The sequence below is a fragment of the Chiloscyllium plagiosum genome, unplaced genomic scaffold (genome assembly GCF_037043375.1).
Source record: "Chiloscyllium plagiosum isolate Xiang-an unplaced genomic scaffold, Cpla_swu_hap1 HiC_scaffold_26, whole genome shotgun sequence".
NCBI lineage: Eukaryota > Metazoa > Chordata > Chondrichthyes > Orectolobiformes > Hemiscylliidae > Chiloscyllium > Chiloscyllium plagiosum.
This window is the reverse complement of record NW_028270164.1, coordinates 24,273,078-24,290,700: the sequence shown is the minus strand read 5'-3', so window position 1 is coordinate 24,290,700 and position 17,623 is coordinate 24,273,078. Positions and strand designations below refer to the sequence as shown.

Below are 17,623 nucleotides of genomic sequence, written 5' to 3'. Positions count from 1 at the left end.
TTCTCACCTCTAAGTTCCTTGATAATGGACCTGTATAATGACAGAGTTAGGTTCAGCAGTAGTACTGTGTTTTTGATTTGAAAAGCTGAAGTTTCAGCATTCACTTCAGGATCCAAACTAAGTTGAGGCTTTAATGTGCATTGTCAGAGGTACTAATTTGTGACCGAGATTTTAGAATTGATATCTAATTTGCCAGTTCTGATGGGTATTAAAGATCCCATTGAAATATTTGAAGGGCAGTGAATTTCTCTGAGCAATTTTATATGCAATGAGCATAACCAAAAGAAGCAAATCATCCATTCCCCTTACTGCTATTGAGAAAGCGTTGCTGTGTATTTGTCTACATGACAATGATTCCACTTAAACAAGTAAGCCATTATTTCTTTGAAGAGTCTTGAGAATGAAAAGGTAATAACCCTTTTCTAAAAATATAAACCAAAAATCTGTCTACAACATTTAGAATCATTAATCTTACAGTACAGAGACAGGCCTTTTGGCCCAAGCCGACCAAAATGTCTGTCCACTCTAACCCCATTTCCCTGCACTTGGCCCATATCCTTGTAATCATTTCCTATCCATGTATTTGTCCAAATGTCTTTAAAATGTTGTTAATGTACCCACCTCAACCACTTCTGCTGGCAGCTCATTCCATATGCGTACCACCCCCTGTGTAAAAATGTTGTCCCTCAAGGTTCTGCTAAATCTCCTGACAGCTTTGTTTGGTTTGAATTCTAAAGAAAGATAACTGGCCTCAAAATATTAACTCCGCTTTCTTTCCATGGATGCTAGACCTGCTTCGTTTCTCTAGCAATTTCTATTGTTGTTTCAGCTCTGTTTAGTTAGCATGTGTTTTTGCTAAATATGCAGAAGATAAAAATTCCCAGAATTGTGTTTGTTGCAACAAGTTTAGGGACTCTAACAAGACAAGTCTTAGAATGTTATTTTATTTCTCACCTTCCCAGACTAAACCCTGAGTAAACATAATATTGTAAGAGATTTCTAGTTATAACTAGTTCATAAGTCAACACTGAGTTACTTTATTGCCTTTTTTTATGTGCAGATTTGTAGTGATTGATTACTTTTTTGAGCTTCACAAGGCTGGTTGACAGGTTTTTGTCCTTTTCTTGGAGTGGATTGTTCAGTTTAGCCTTCATTCTTTGTCAATGTTGATTGGAAGATTGTGTTCCATGTCTCTTGCACTTCACTCCACTGAAATCTGATTGGTTATGGAACAGACTCCGGTGGAATGAAGGACAGCAGAATGCATGGATTTCATCAATACATCACTAGGAAGTGCTGGATGGCATCCAGTCTTACACCATCAGTTAACTTCTTTCACTAGTATAACTTAGTCATATTCTCAGGAGCCGCATATGCATGCATTATATTTATACATATTAAAATATGGAATATTAATAAAATGTTAGCTGTGTTTTCAAATGTATATTTCACGTATTTTAGGAAGGGTTAATTATCTTATCCTGTGCACTCATGCTTATGAGTGTCCAAACCTATTGGGCGTTTTCACCCTGTTTTGCTTCCAATTAAATTGACTTGGATTTACACATGAAAATCTATTTGTGCATTGTATCTTAAAGTCCGAACTGATAAATATTTGCATTGACAGTCATTTTTAACACAGAGTGTTGCACCTTTATTGTGTATGGGTAAAAGTGCCATTATTTTAAAGTATTTTGAAATTTAAGACAGATTATCTCATTCTATTCATTATGCCAAACATAATTCTAAAACATGGTAATGTGCTACTCCTTGTTCCATTAGTTGATGCTGCTCTGTAAGCATATTGTCTTGCGTGAACTTGTTTTGCTTGGTATGATCCAAAACTATTTTACATCTGTACACAACTCAAATGTTAAGTATATACTTTCTCCTCAGTTTTCATCCTTTTAGCCATTCTGTGGCTTCACAATCTTCATTGTGGTGAAGATTAGTGGGAAGCCAGTGAGTTGGGATGACTTTAAAAACCAGCAGAGGCCAACTAAAAACAAAATAAAGGGAGAGAAGATGAATTATGAGAGTAAGATAGCCAGTAATATAAAAGAAGATTGCAAGAGATTAGAAGTCATGCAGGTTCAGTTGGCAGTTGGGAAGGCAAATGCAATGGTCAGATTCATTGCAAAAGGGCTAGAATACAAGAACACAGCTGTACTGCTGAGGCTTTATATGGTTCTGGTTCAACCGCATTTGAAATATTGTGAGAGGTTTTGGGCCCATATCTGAGGATGGATGTTCTAGTGTTGAAGGAGGTCCAAAGGAGACTTACAAGAATTATCCTGAAGATGAAGGGCTTGTCTGATGAGGAGTGGTGGAGGACTTTGGGTTTGTATTTGATGGAGATTAGAAGGATGTGTGCAGATCTCATTGAAACATACAAAATACTGAGAGGCCTGGCTAGAATGGACACGGTTAAGATGTTTCCACTAATGTGAGAGACTAAGAACTGAGGGTACAGCCTTAGAATGAAGGGATGACCATTTAGAACTGAGATGAGCAGGAATTTCTTTAGCCAGAGGCTGGTTAATCTATGGAACTCGTTGTTGCATAAGGCTGTGGAAGCCAAGTCATTAAATGTATTTAAGACAGAGATAGATAGTGCCTTGATTACTCAGGGGATTAAGAGCAATGGAGAGAAGGCAAGAGAATGGGGTTGAGAAACATATCAGCCATGATCGAATGGCAGAGCAGACTTGTTGGCCGAATCATCTAATTATGCTCCAATGCCTTATGATCTTATGAGTTTCATAATATATCCTTTTCTGAGAAAGAAGGTGACACCATTAGAACTATTAGATTTCTTCACAAATTTCATCTGTGTTCCTGATCTGACTATAGAGCAGAACAAAACCAAAACCCTTTCTCTAACTAATGGAATCAAAACATTTTTTGAAATTGATGAGCTCTCACAAATGTCTGATAGGAAGTAATTGGAAGAGAAAACATTGAGATAAGTTTTCCAGTTGTATTGTTACTTAAGTTTCTGTGTTTCTTACCAGTGTACCAGATGAATAAATGGTTTCAAATGGGCTAAACTATCCCAGTTAAATAACAGTGAACTTCAGTGCTTTTTTTTCAGCAAGATGGATAAGTTAATATTGTGCATAATAGACTAGTGAAGAGGTTCCATCACATTATTAATAAATATCTTCATAAGCCAATAATAGTCTTATTTAGTTTTTAAAAGTAATGCCATGCCTTTAGTTGTCAGACTCTAGTCATACACATAGCTATTCAGTCTTTGAATATGATGCAGGTCTTTACGTGGAATACCTCAAGTTACAGATTATATGATTGTACACATTCCAATCTCAGGTACCAGAGACTGGCACTTATAGCACAATCACTGTTGCTTGTTCCAATTCTTGGCACATCTTTCTAAAATAGAGAAAAAGAAAAAAAAAATTTGAAGAATTCACTGGTTTAAGATCACATTAAAACATTTCAGTACATCCCATGATGTTATGAGTTTGATGCTAATTTTCAAATTGTTTACAATACAATTGTGCACAATACACAAAGGTAATTAAAGTCAAACTGCTAATTAGGGGCCAGAAGAATTGAAAGAAAATCTTAAATATGGTCAGAAACTGAACAGAAGATTAATTGGATAGTCTCAACTGTGTGATTGTTCATAGTTCAGCATGATCACTTAATGGAGTGTTCATGTCTTTGAAATGCTTTGAATATAGTTTAAGATGTAATGTACTATGGACACTTTTAAATATTGTAGAACATAGAAGTATTATTTGTAAAGAAACAAGAATATAAGTGAGTCAATTGTGAACTGTAAGAACATAAGTAATATTAATTTTATATGGATTTTGTTAAAATTGTTTGCAGTAGTGGGCATTACCTGGGGATTCACAATTGTGTTTGATAAAATAAAACAGACCAAAGATTTTGTTGTTTGGTGAGGAGGTGTATGTTTCTAATGTGATCTCTGTTTGTACAGGCCGATGACAGATTGATTTGTGTTTGTTTCCTCACTACCTGGCTATCTGGACAATAAACACATAATTTGCTACAAATTGAAAGAATTGAATTAATTGAATTAGAAAATGCAAAAATTACACTTTTAAGAAAATATATCAATTGAATGTTGTTCTTGTTTCGCAATGTTTAGTTTTGTTAAGTAATCATCATTTTAGCATTAGAAATTTTTATTAGTCATGTGTAGCTAAAAGAATCCAGTACTGAAATGGTTAATGTGTTAAACTTGCATAAGTACCTCTTGCATATAAGCACCTACACAAATCAATTGAAAAGACAGTTTCCTCCCTTTGGGAAAAATCAACTGTCAGATCTTTGGGATAAAAATGCTCTGAAAGCAGATTTAGACTGAAGAGGTCCACACCTCTCTCTGAGTACACCTGACAACTGCAAATTTTTCGGGCCATTTCAGACTTGTCTTACATACCTCCCTTTTGCAGGCTGCTACAGGCTCTAAAAAACAAATAGCCATTGTTCACTCCTAACCACATTCACTCTTTATTGACTGCATTGCTTTTGCAGTCCTACAACAATTTGAAAATGTTACGCACATTAACCTTTTCATTGCTGGTGCTCCGAGTAAAAAGTTAAAATGATTTCAGTTTTGGAGACAGATATTCTGCAAAGATTTCTTGTACCATCTTCTGATGTCTGAAGTATGAGACAAATTAGCTTCTCTTTTTATGTCTTGGGTTTTACCTCTCAATCGGAATCAGTCTGATCAAATACAATTTTGTTGTAAAAGATCAGGGGCTAGAGGCGCTCTCCATATCTGTCTGAAGTTTCTGAAAGAATTATATTTGGACATCTCTTCCCAACCAAGTTTAAGTTTTATACATGGTTAAATACTAAAGGAATGCCAAGAATATTCTAGCCTATGAAAAGTGTAGGTTCATCAATAATTTATAAAGGCCTTTCAAAACTTTGACTTGATTCCAAAGCTATTAATAGACAGAAGCATTTTAAACATTTCAATTTGATTTATAGCCTGGCCATAAAATCATTTGTTTGGTAATTCTTCCCCTGACATTCTTCTGAAATATAAACATTTACTTGATTTTAGACAGATTCTTGAATGCTGGAGGTATTTCTGCAGCTTGGAACATCAAACTTTTTCTTTTAAAAAATCCTTGTTTATATTTGAATGAAATTCTACAAAGATAATCCTTTTTAAAAAAATCCTGTCTTTCTTCAAAGTCCTTTTTATTGAAATCTGAAACCATTCCTTTTAAAGCAAAGGATAAGGTTACAGTGTACCTCAAACAACATAATTAAATCTCTCACTTAAAAATAACCTGAGACAGGAAAGAAAAATGTTTAAGTACTTTTTGCAAAAGTTTTTGAAAATATAGTTGTTTTGCCTTCCCAAACAGTTAAAGAAGGACATTTTACAAGAGCTTGGAATGCTTTTTGAGGACAACGCCACAGTAAGTAGCTACATGACATCCGGCATGCAGGCATTGCCAAGAAACAGATTCTATTTGGTGAATCCTTCACATGGTGAAGTCATTCTGAACTGAAATAAGCCACCCAAGAGAATGCAAGTGAAATCAAATTGTTCAACTTGGCGAGAGAAAGAAACTGATGGTTAAGTCAACCCATGACATGTTCCATACCTTCAAGCAGCAAGTTCAGGAATAGCATGGGGATATTCATTGGAATATATATATATATTTATCTTCTTACTCAGAGAACAACACCTAATGTAATTAGGCCTAAAGCAGCAGGAAAGTAAAATGTCTGATAAGGAGTTAAGAAATAGTACTGAATAGTTACTTTGTCTTAAAAGTTCATATTTCTATTTCTTGGAGAGAGCCATTTGCTGAACATTATGCTTCTAATTCTGTCAAATTCCTGTTACCAGTAAATTGTTATAAAACTTATGTCACTCACCAAATCTCCTCACATGTTGGTCACCAACCCAGGAACAAGCAGTTTGCCATTTTTCCAGTAAAATGTTTAATGTTGCTGAGAAGTTTGTAAGACTGTATAAAGTGATAATTCACAAGGGAGAGCAAGTTTGACACAAGGGAGCAATAGAAACGTTTTCAAAGGGTTGAAAGAAAGGAGAGAAATAGAAAATGAAAAACATTTTCAAAAAAAACAAAAAGTTAAAAGATAGTTTGAGCAAGACAAACAAAAGAGGAAAGAAATGTACATTGTGTAGCTAAAAGAAAAGTAAAGCAAGTGTAAAATCAAACAAAAGAAACTAAAGAGAGACTTATCGAGGTAGCTTGAGATGAGGAACAACCATTTGAGATTTCATACTGAAATCCAACCCTTATCTACCTGTCTCAACATATGTGCTGTCAGACTGTCTGAGACAACAGTCCAATAAACAGCAATTCTTTTCTCTACTCCGCCCCACCCCCACTTTGACTTGTAAAGGATGTTCTGCTTTAGGGGAAGTCTTTGCCTTCAGAAACTGACACCTGGCCTCGCCCAGGGAGACTTGACCAAAAAATATGCACTTACAGAATCTTTCCTATGATACTTGTTGAACATTTCTTTAAATAATGAAATGTGTGTAAAAAAATTGCATTACTTTTCTTTCCAAAGCAGTGGTGAGGTGTAAAAAAAAATGTAGCTGTAAGCATTGAAACAGCTTTCCTAGTCTCTTCTGCACAAATGAATGCTAGAGCATTTTAAGCCTGTGGTGTTCCATTAAAATATTTCAATAGAAAGATATACAACTTACAGCCAGTGGACCAGATTTACCATCCAACCCTTGACACCCTGACATAAGCAGTTGAGTTGTAGTGAAACTTGCCTTCTTATTTGCTGATTTTTCTGTTCTTAAGTTTTTATTATGTGAGCTGTTCATGCTGTTGCCTCATTTGTGGACAAATCCTCAGAACACCAGGATCTGTTAAACAAAACAATTTGCAATACAGACAAAAACATCAGAGCCCATGACTTATTAAACGGCTCACTTCCATGTTGCACTTATGTCTTCCTGATCCTGTATTTTGTATGAATTCTGCTCATTGATGAGATGCCCCATGTACAAATTAGTTGCTCTGCAATCTTTTGTTACTTGTTCAAGAAAAGCAGGAATTCAGGTAACAAAATCTTTAAATATTGGTGTGAAATTTGTTGCTTCTGCAGAATGGTCATGCAAATCTAGTTTAAAGATTAAACTATTGTTAAAATAAAAGCAAATGCATGTGGTGATGGGAACCTGAAATAAGCACATAGAGTACTGGAGAAACTCAACAGGTCTAGCAGCATCTGTGGAGAAGGAAACAAATTCAACGTTTCAAATCAGTATGACTCTTCTTCAGAATTTTCTGAAGAAAAGTCAAACTGGACTCAAAATGTTGGCTGTGTTTCTCTCTCCAAGGTACAGCCAGATCTGTTGAGTTTCTCCAGTGTTGTCTGAATGTGTTTAACACTATTGTTTGTCATAGGGCTACCAGTACAGAAAGTAGCTTTCTGTCTTCTGTTTTCGTACTGCAGAACAACTTCAAGAAGGATTTTACAACATGTGTGCTATGCTTATCTAGAGCTATGGTAAGTCAGATTCCGTACAATTAGAACAATAGGAAAACAACTACTTTTGGCCATGTATGAACGTTTTAAAGTTAGGACTTGAAACTTTATGTCTGACCTACAGACTGCCTGAACTGCCCAATAGGCAAATTGCAAGAATTGTGGCCTTTGCATCCTAAACTAATGTTTCTGTTGTCCTGGTAGTGAGGTGTGGTCTGGAAGGGATGTTGTTTCTAGAGATACTTTTAAGAGTATCTCTGTACATGGATCCCCTTACTTCCTGAGATTGTGAGAGACCACCACATTTGCTTTACTGCATTGTTGCTTTTACTGGGCATGTAGTAAAATTAATGTATCACTTGTCTTTGGAAATGGAAAGAAACAAAGCAACTTGGAAGTAACGAGCAGCAAGATTATGATGTAGTTTAAGTATAAAATGTTGCTGATATCTCATTCCAAAAATATGGCTTCAAAATGGAATATGACTTTGAATGGAATTGCACAGTAATTAGAAGCTGTAGAAATTATTTTTTTAGGTGAGGAGAATATGAGTGGATTTTGCACATACAGAGCAATTATATTATTCTAAATGAATTTTAGCCCAATGTCATTTGAAATGTATCTGGAATAGCAAACCTCTGGCTTACATCAATTCTGTTACAGACCATTCTGTCTTCTACCCCATTTTGCATTTTGCATGCAATATAATTCTGTTATTTTAGGAGTATAACTTTGTAACCTTTACAAAAGTGCAACCATTTGTAAATAGCATCATTATTACTTTTCAAATAAGTTAGTGACAATTTAATATTTAATACAGTGTTATTTAAGCACTAATGTAAAGATTTGAATAAGTAAAAGATAAACTTGATGTGCCGAAACAGTTTTTATGGTTTCTTACCTTAAATGTTTCAAATGGATACAAATTCCTCTACTTTTTTTATGAATTTGCAGCTTTGTTATAGAAGTATGTCCACCTCAAGGATGTGGTTCACGAAATCGCAACTCCCAATCTCTTGTATAGGCCTGTTTTAAGAATAAATTAGAATATAGCTGAAGATTGTACAGTTTTTGCATGTTAGAACAGTACCTATTCACTTTGGCGCTTCAATACAAAACAAGGTTTCTTTCTCCCTGGCAGTTTTCAAGGACTAAGTAAAATGATCTTGAATGGTTTTAATAACACTGTCCTGAAAATTGATGTTAAGTGCCACAATCATAAATAACTAGGCCATAAGAATATAGAATACAGGAAATTAAAAAGTCTTACAGGTTTATTTTAAAGGGTTTATGTGTATTTGCCCTTCCCTTCAAATGCCCTTAGGGATGAAATACCTAACAGAAGAATCACTTGTTGGTGGGAGTTTACATTGCCACTGAAGCACAAAAAACAGTTTTTTTTTCAAATCTATATATGTGTTTTTTATTATAGAATGCATTTTTTGACTTAGTGTAGGTTATGACACAGCATGAAGAAATTAATAAGTCACGTCAAAGGATTTCCTGACAGATACTCAGTTTTATGTGATGAAATAAAAAACAAGCATTTTGCATGACCAGGTGTGTGATTCTGTGAATACGTTACACACCCTGGTTGGGACCTCACTACATAAATGAAAAGAAACCCTTACTCTTAATTTGCTTAAACGTCAGAATCATCATCATCTTAATTGTGGGTCATTTTCAGAAGGATAGTTAGCTGAAATCCATAAAGTCAGCAAGAATGTGCATGAAGTTTGGATGTGTTTATAGAACAAAGGAGACATAATTACCAATAAAATAAGGGTTTTAAAATATTTCTCATTAAACACTTTTTAATGAGAGATTTCTGATGATATTTCTCCAACTCCACAGTAACAACTCAGACTTCCATTCTTCATATTTGTTGTTAATTAAACTTTGGACTTCATCAGTAAGTGACTGTGCCCATGCAGCACAGATCCTCATTATTCTTACTCTTCTGGCTGTTTATTGAATTTAATCCAAGCATGTGACTTCAGTATTGGTCAATACCAGGAATCTATGATCATTTGCAGTCTATATATAACTTCTAGCCCTCCCAACTCTCTAGTTAAAAGTGTGCATGAAAACAGCTCTGGGAAAATGTTGTTACAAACTGCAGCCTGTTCTGAAAGTGAATGGAAATTTGTCCTTGAAAATGTATATGCACTTGATAAGCAATAAATTGCATAGCAATACTTAGTAGCTTTCAGATATTGATGCCCTTTATTTTCAGCTGAGGAAAGTCCAGGATTTACTTTATCTTGTGCATGCAGAAGTATTTGATAATGGGGCTCTCTGTTTGTGTCAACTGAGTGCTCTCTTAAAAGTTGAGGGCTGAAGCAACAGATAGCGGAGGAGAATGCAGAGACATTGGTGGTGATCTTTCAGAAATCACTTGAGTCAGGACAGTCCCAGGTGACTGGAAAAGGATTAATGTAACACCCCTGTTTAAGAAGGGATGGATACAGAAAACAGGAGACTATAGACCGGTTAGCGTGATGTCAGTCATTGGTAAGATTTTAGAGTCCATTCTTAAGGATGAGATTGCAGAGTGCATCATAAAATAGGGGTGTGCCAGCACAGTTTCATCAAGGGGACTTGGGAGTACCAGTTCAAGATTCTCTTAGGGTTAACATGTAGGTTCAGTGACAGTTAGGGGCCATGTAAGTAAAGATGAATGTGCTAGTGTTGAAGGAAATCCAGAGGAGGTTTAGAAGAATGATTCTGAGGATGAAGGGCTTGTGAGATGGGGAGTGGTTGAGGACTTTGGGTCTATGTTTGATGGAGCTTAGAAGGATGAGTGCGATCTAATTGAAACTTACAAAATACTGAGAGGCCTGGACATGCATAGATTGGACATGGAGAACATCTTTCCACTATTATGAGAGACTAAGAACTGAGAGTATAGCCTGAGAGTGAAGGGTTAATTCTTTAGAGTTGAGATGGAATTTCTTCAGTCAGAAGGTGATGAATCTGTGAAACTCATTAGATCAGAGCGGTGTGGAGGCTAAGTCATTGAGTCTATTTAAGACAGAAATAGGTTCTTGATTAGTAAGGGGATCAAGGGTTACAAGGGAATGACCAGGAGAACAGGGTTGAGAAACTTATCGACCATGATCGAATGGCAGACTCAATGACCAAATTCTGATCCTACATGTTATGGTCTCATTAGCCAAATCCTACATTTTGTTCAGCTAAATGTGAGTTATGCCAAACTTGGTGGAATAATTTTCACCAGAGGGCCGAGTGTATTCTCTCATCAAATTATGACAAAATTACTGTGATAATTAGTGTTCCTGTCTTTATGGCGAGCATTATGTCTGATTTCTGCTTCATCTTACCACCTGCCGTACCCACAGCAGCTCATCACTGTATCTGCCTAAAGACCAACACCTTTGTGTCTGCAGGAGCACTGGTATCTGCAAACTCAGTCATGGGAGAAGTCAGGAGAGATCTCAGAGAATGAGCAGATGACACCACACTTCTAGGAGAGGGGCCAGAATGTCCGGATGGGATGGTATGGATGAAAAGACAAGAGCCCTCTTTCTTAAGGACTGACAGTGGAGGTCACACCACCAGTCCACACCTGGTACAAATGCACAAGTGATGTCACACACTGACATATGACTAACTGAAGTCACTCTTGACTCAGGACTACTGTACAGCACAGACAGCTACCTGGTTGTGTACTGTGCCAACTGCCACACAATAAAAGGCAGGGAAGGCAAGGCATGGATAATTTGGACATATCTGTAGGCACCAGTAAAATGTGTGCTGAGAGAGCAAGGGAGAAAACTTGGTAGCTGAAAATGTGTTGCTGGAAAAACGCAGCAGGTCAGGCAGCATCCAAGGAACAGGAGAATCGACGTTTCGGGCATAAGCCCTTCTTCAAAACTTGGTAGGCAGCCTCATATGCCCTGATTACTGGGTTCCTGTTGGGTACATGTATCCAATGCAAGTCTACACTGCTGGTTACTGATGAACTCTACTAGCTAGGTTTGGTGCATTGGATGATAACACAATGTTGGCATTGGCTTCCTGAAAGAAGTGTGCCAATGTCCATAGTATAAGGATGCATGCAGCTGCTGCTTGTGGATTGTACTTTGCTCTGCAATTTGACCATGGCAAGATGGAGTTTGTTCAGAGGAAGTGGCAAGTTGAGCCTGCCAAGAACCCTCAGTAGTTTCCAAAATTCTACAATTGGTCAGAGAGGAACATCACCTCTGATGTGGGACAGGGAGACCTCAATAGCTAACTTACCCAGTAATTCTCATTATGCTGTGTGCCTCTGCCCTTCTATTAATACCATTGCTGTCACATTCTTAATCTGCACATACTTTTACCTCTTTCACAAAAAATTCCTTATGTAAGCACCAGCTACACCCAGCAAATGTTTGAAAGATGTCAGTGCCAGAGACACAATGTTCAGCATATTCTTCCTATGCTGAAGCAATCCCTGTGCTCATGCAGTAAGACCTGGACCTGGGCAGGTTAGTGCCAAGCAACATTCCCGCCATACAAGTGCCAAGTAATGAACATCGCCAACAAGAAAGAATCCAAAAATTATTCCTTGGTATTCAATGGTATTACCATTGATGAATCCTTCACTTTCAAAATCATGGGGCTAACCATCAACACCAATCAAATAAATATTGTGGCTCCAAGAGCAAGTCAGAGACTGGGAATTCTGTAATGAGTTAAATGCTTCCTGACACGTCAAATTTAGTCCACCAACTACAAGGCACAAGTCAGGAGTGTGATGGAATGCTCTTCATATGCTGGGAATAAGTGTGGAAAGTACTCAAGAAAACTGACATCATCCAGGAGATTAGGACTCCCTCTAAAACTTTCAATGTTCACTCACTTCACCAGCAATGCACAGTGGCAGGAATGTGTACAATGTATGCAATGCACAGCCATAATTCACCAATGCTCCTCACAACATCAACTGCCTCAAAGGACAAGGCAACAAATGCATTGGAACACCACAGTCTATAGTTATCTTCTCAGCCACACATTACCCTGACTTTGAAGTATATTGTCATTCCTTCAATGTTCTTGGGTCAAAATCTTGGAATTTCCTTCCTAACAGCAATGAATGTGCTCTGCATAAACTGCAATGGTTAAAGAAGCCACTCACCATCACCTTCTCAAGGGACAAGAGGAATGAGCAACAAAAGCTAGCCATATGCTAATCAAAAGAAAAATGAATTTGACATTGGGAGGTAATAAAGGAGCAGTTAGGGGTTGAGCAGTCTAGGTTATTTGTCCTTAATCATTGCCAAGTTGGTGATACTTTGGATATGGTGGATGATGTGCTCTGTTCCAATCAATCTTGATAATTAGAATGCTTTTGTTCATTTAGCATAATTTGAACTGTAAAAAAATATGTCTTTAAAGTTTTTTTTCATTTACATACAATTATCCTGATAACAAGAAAACTGTGTGATATTTATTAGATGGTTTGTCATTCTTCAACCTAAAACTTGCAACGTTGATTAGTTTGAAATGTGAGTCATTAAATGTCATTATACCAGCCTGCCCAAATTGTATTAGGTGGATGATCATATCAAGTGAAAAATGATCATCATGTCTACAAGGTCAAAACGTATTTAAAGCGCTGCAAACTATTTTAGTTGATCCTCACACTTTAAGTTAAACATCATTCCTCCCCAGTTTATCTCTGGTTCTAAAACCTTCTCTGCATTAAGGAAGCTAACAACTGCAAACAGAAATTTTCAAAAAGGCATCAACCAATTTACCAAAAACACTGAAGAAATTAAACCTAATTACCTTCTTTATTCATTATCTGTCTGGTCACGGTTGTAATAGACATCTGTTTCTCAATAATTATTTTAAAAATCTATTTGCAACTTTGTCACACCACAATTTGTAACATCCTTAGCATACTCACATGTAATTTATGTGAAAACATGCACATGAAGTTATCTTTTTAAAATCAAGATATTGATGATTATAAAGACATAAATCCTAGATGTGGTTGTGTAAGAAATGATGTGCATTGTCTTGAATGCCAGATATTTTATAGGCCACTTAATTAAACTCAATGATTACAGTCTCATCTCAGAAACCAAGACCTGAACACATAATTTAGGCTGACATTTTGCAGTACTTTGCTGTATTGTCTTAAGGTAATGTCCTTCAGACAATTCATGAACCCTGTTTATCTGTTAACTGGATACACCATCCAATTGTATTACTGAAAAATAGTAGGGGGCTTCCTTCAATTCTTAACCACGACCTAGCAGCATCAGAACAGATTAACTGGTTGTTTATTGCACTGCTGACTGTGGAGCTTTCCTGTATACACATTGACTTTCACGTTTGCCAACATAACAAAAGTCATATTTCACAAATAATTTATTGGCTGTAAAGTAGTTTGAGGCTTTATGGAGACATGAAAAATGCTTTTTGAATGTAAATTCTCTCTAGTCTCAGAATGAATCATTAAATGTTTTAATATGTAAATTGATACCCTGCAGAATTGGGGAAATTTCAATGCAAAGGTGGCACAGTGGTAATAAATGCCAGGGCACTGACAAGTTCCTTATCTGAGTAAATGAAATACTTATGGGTGGCAAGATGGCTCAGTGGTTAGCGCTACTGCCTCATAGCAACAGGGGGTTGGGCTTGATTCCGCCCTTGGGCGAGTGTGTGTGTGGAGTTTGCATTTTGTCCCTGTGTCTGCGTGTCTTTCCTATAGGTGTTCCTTCCACATCCCAAAAATGTGCAGGTTCGGTGGATTGGCCAAGCAAAATTGGTTGTAATGCCTAGGGATGTGTAGGCTAGGTGAATTAGCCATGGGAAATGTGGAGTTACAGGATACAATTAGGCACTGGGTCTGGATGGGATGCTCTTCAGAGGGTTAGTGTAAACTGGCAGTACTTCTTTTTGGCACTTTATGTACACTGAAAATAAAACTAAAGACAGTGAGTATTGTAAATAGCAGTGATGCGCACATCCCAAGAATGAATGAAAAAAGTTACAATAAGTAGACATGCACTTCTCACTTCAAATATTCCTTACAGAAAATGCAAGAACCCGTAATTGTAACATGGTCACAATATTACAGTATGAAACTTTTGGCAAAAATGTGATGCATTGCCAGTGAGTAATACATTTCTGTCAGGGATCTGCTCAAATAGAATCATAGAATGGGTGCCAATAGGATGGGTACAGTCTTGTTTAGACAAAAAAAAATGTACAGGTGCATTGAGACTTGCAGTAATAATGTGACTAATTTTCCACTCCCATCATTGCAGTTCATGACTTGCTTCTTCAGCAAAAAAGTCAAACTTCAGAGGGTATGTCTCTTCTTACTGAGGATTGTTAGAATTTACTTCATATAGTAGATCATGGAAATTGTCAAAATACATATTTCCTATGGACACATCTTCTGAATAAAGGTGAAATGTTCATTTTATTGGGTTGAGAATCCAGAAAAGAACTGGCTTTGAGAGAAATCAGCAAGTTGTGCTCAAAATTACTTGATGTTTGTGAGAAGGTCTTTGCAGAGACAATTGGTCAACGGTGTTGCTTTATCATTTCCAGCAGATGAAAGAATGCTGATTGGTCTAGCCGTTTCATTTATTTTCTATTTCTTGGTAGCACTTTGGGACTATGAAGTGACTTATTCGGCAATTTCAGAGGGTGGTCAACCACATTGTTGTGGGTTTGAATTCACATAAACCAGTCTCATGTAGGGCAGACCACATAAGACAAATTTGTTTCCCAAAGGACATTAGTTAACTAGATTTTTGTTTGTAACAATCTAGTAGTTTTGCAATTATTATTGATGACACTAGCATTTTATTCCAGACATATTAATTAATTGAATTTAAATTTCCTCAAGAGCCATGGCAGACTTTGAACTCATGTCTCTGCAGTATTAGTCCAGACTCTAAGTTACTGGTGCATCATGATCGTTTTTAAAGAGATTGTTAGAAATGCTTTCTTGACATATTAGCTATTGCTGAGAACTTGAACCATCTCCCATAGGTTTGAGTGATGTCTTGATATTTTCCAATTTCACCTTGATGCCAAATCCACTAAATTAGGATATACCTCTTCTGGCACTTTCCCAATTTATCTTAGTTACTAAGGTAACAACTCACTTAATAATAGTCTCTTCACATACTAAATTTCTTCTGCCCAGTTGTCTTTTAATCCTGTTGTGAAAAACTCTCCTTAATTAGTTCAGTTATCAGTAGTAAAACAAATCACAACCTTTTCTTTATATAAACTGTTTGTCCTGGTTTTCATTTATTTTCCATATAGATACATACATTGAATGTTAGAAATGTGAAAATGTGTCTGCAAATAATAATTAAATATTGTAGAAATTCTGGTATTTACAAATCAATATAACTACACTGTACATGATTGAAATATGATTTTGTACATCAAGTTATGAAGAGATGTGAATGTGATTAACAATCTATATAAATGTATTTTGATGTTTTAAAAGTTTGACAAATTGTGAATGTAAACACCAGCTGAGAAATGGTCAGCTGCCCTAAACCAATCTATTTTGGGTTGGTGCACAACTATTCAAGGAAAAGTATGCCTTCAGTTTGCTCTCTTTCTATATCACACAGTAATATTGGGTAAAATACAAATGTTTTTAATGTTTTATTAGATACAATTTTGTTAACGGAAGTTTGATTTTAGCGAAACCACAGAAATGAGTGCATATGAAATACAATGGAATGAAAGTAGTGGAATCAGCTTCATTTCAACAAATTTGTGTTCATTTTGTGTGTTATATCAACTTCTGTTGGCAGTAGCAGCATTTACCACACGCTGGTGAAGGTTTCCCTCTTATACTTAATTGGGTGGAGGAATGAAGGCACAAAGCATCCCATGTCATTTTCTGGTCCTTACGATAAAACAGTGCCAGGCTGTATTAATGCCCACAGGTATTGACCATCCAGGGCTACGAGGTGATTAACTTGTTCATTAATCTGCTACCACACACAACCCATTGCCAGCTACTTATAGTCCCCATTAGCAGCTTTTCATTCACCCAGACTGACCTTTAACCACTCCTTTGTCTGTCCAATATGTTTGGGCTCTTCTTTTGGGTGCTATCTCCACCTGTTGTTTACTCTCGCCCTCTCCCCACCCATCTTCTGTATACATACCAATCTTTTCCCAGCCACCATCAGCTCTGAAGGGTCAATAGACTTGAAACATTAACTCTGATTTCTCTCCACAGATGCTGCCAGATCTGCTGAGATTTTCCTGCAATTTCTGATTTCGTTTTTGTCTCTAATTTCCAGCGTCTACAGTTCTTTCAGTTTCTTCATCATTAATCTTCCAGCTTCATTTCCAACAATGGAATTCCTAATGCAAATCTTTCAAGTCAACTTGTCGCATGTAAGATATTGTAAATTCCTCATTGTGAGTGGTGTTGCATGCCTTGCTCTTCAGTACCCACACTGTTGATAGAGATCTGTCTAACTTGTTTTTGTACTTCATCATGACCTGGAGGCTCCTAGAGTCAAGAAAGGCTTTTACAATAAGGTTCGAACGATCCTGATACTTAAAGCTATACATTTGTACCATTGGAATGAATTTCTGAGATTTCTGGGTGGCACGGCGGCACAGTGGCTAGCACTGCTGCCTCACAGCTCCAGAGCGCCTGGGTTCAATTCCCACCTCGGGTAACTGACTGTGTGGAGTTTGCACATTCTCCCCGTGTCTGCGTGGGTTTCCTCCGGGTGCTCCGGTTTCCTCCCACAGTCCAAAAATGTGCAGGTCAGGTGAATTGGCCATGCTAAATTGCCCGTAGTGTTAGGTGCAGGGGTAAATGTAGGGGAATGGGTCTGGGTGGGTTGCGCTTTGGTGGGTCGGTGTGGACTTGTTGGGCCGAAGGGCCTGTTTTCACGCTGTCAGTAATCTAAGAGAAACCTTGGATGTCTAAGAGCTATGCACATCCATTGAAGAACAATTTACAGACTCAATTGATGCCACACTTCACTATCATTTGAGCATAGGGACAGTCTGCAGTACTATAAAAGTGATCAGATTGGGTATGACAGCCTGCTGATTCTTGTCTCAGATAAAACACTGTAGAATTACTGCAGCTTTAATGTGT

General features: G+C 37.1%; 1 protein-coding gene and 1 long non-coding RNA gene across 4 annotated transcripts in view; one reads left to right on the top strand and one right to left on the bottom strand.

The window, feature by feature from the left end:
* The window catches only part of tmdd1 (transmembrane and death domain 1), a 42,329-nt gene extending 33,599 nt beyond the window's left edge, over nt 1-8,730 (bottom strand). Inside the window, exons 1-2 of one of the 3 annotated variants that reach the window (XM_087973578.1) lie at nt 8,402-8,730; nt 6,779-6,874 (exon numbers count right to left, since the gene is read on the bottom strand). The gene's annotated coding sequence lies outside the window, so the exon portion shown is untranslated. Of the gene's footprint in view, nt 1-3,213; nt 3,394-5,901; nt 6,317-6,778; nt 6,875-8,401 lie in introns of those variants that run through there. The other 2 variants (XM_087973577.1, XM_087973576.1) reach the window with 2 other exon arrangements.
* On the top strand, nt 6,912-17,089 carry LOC148145115 (uncharacterized). The gene is made up of 3 exons (XR_015750934.1): nt 6,912-7,070; nt 7,419-7,521; nt 16,806-17,089. It is a non-coding gene; the product is annotated as an uncharacterized LOC148145115 (long non-coding RNA).
* The last annotated feature ends 534 nt before the right edge of the window (nt 17,090-17,623 follow it).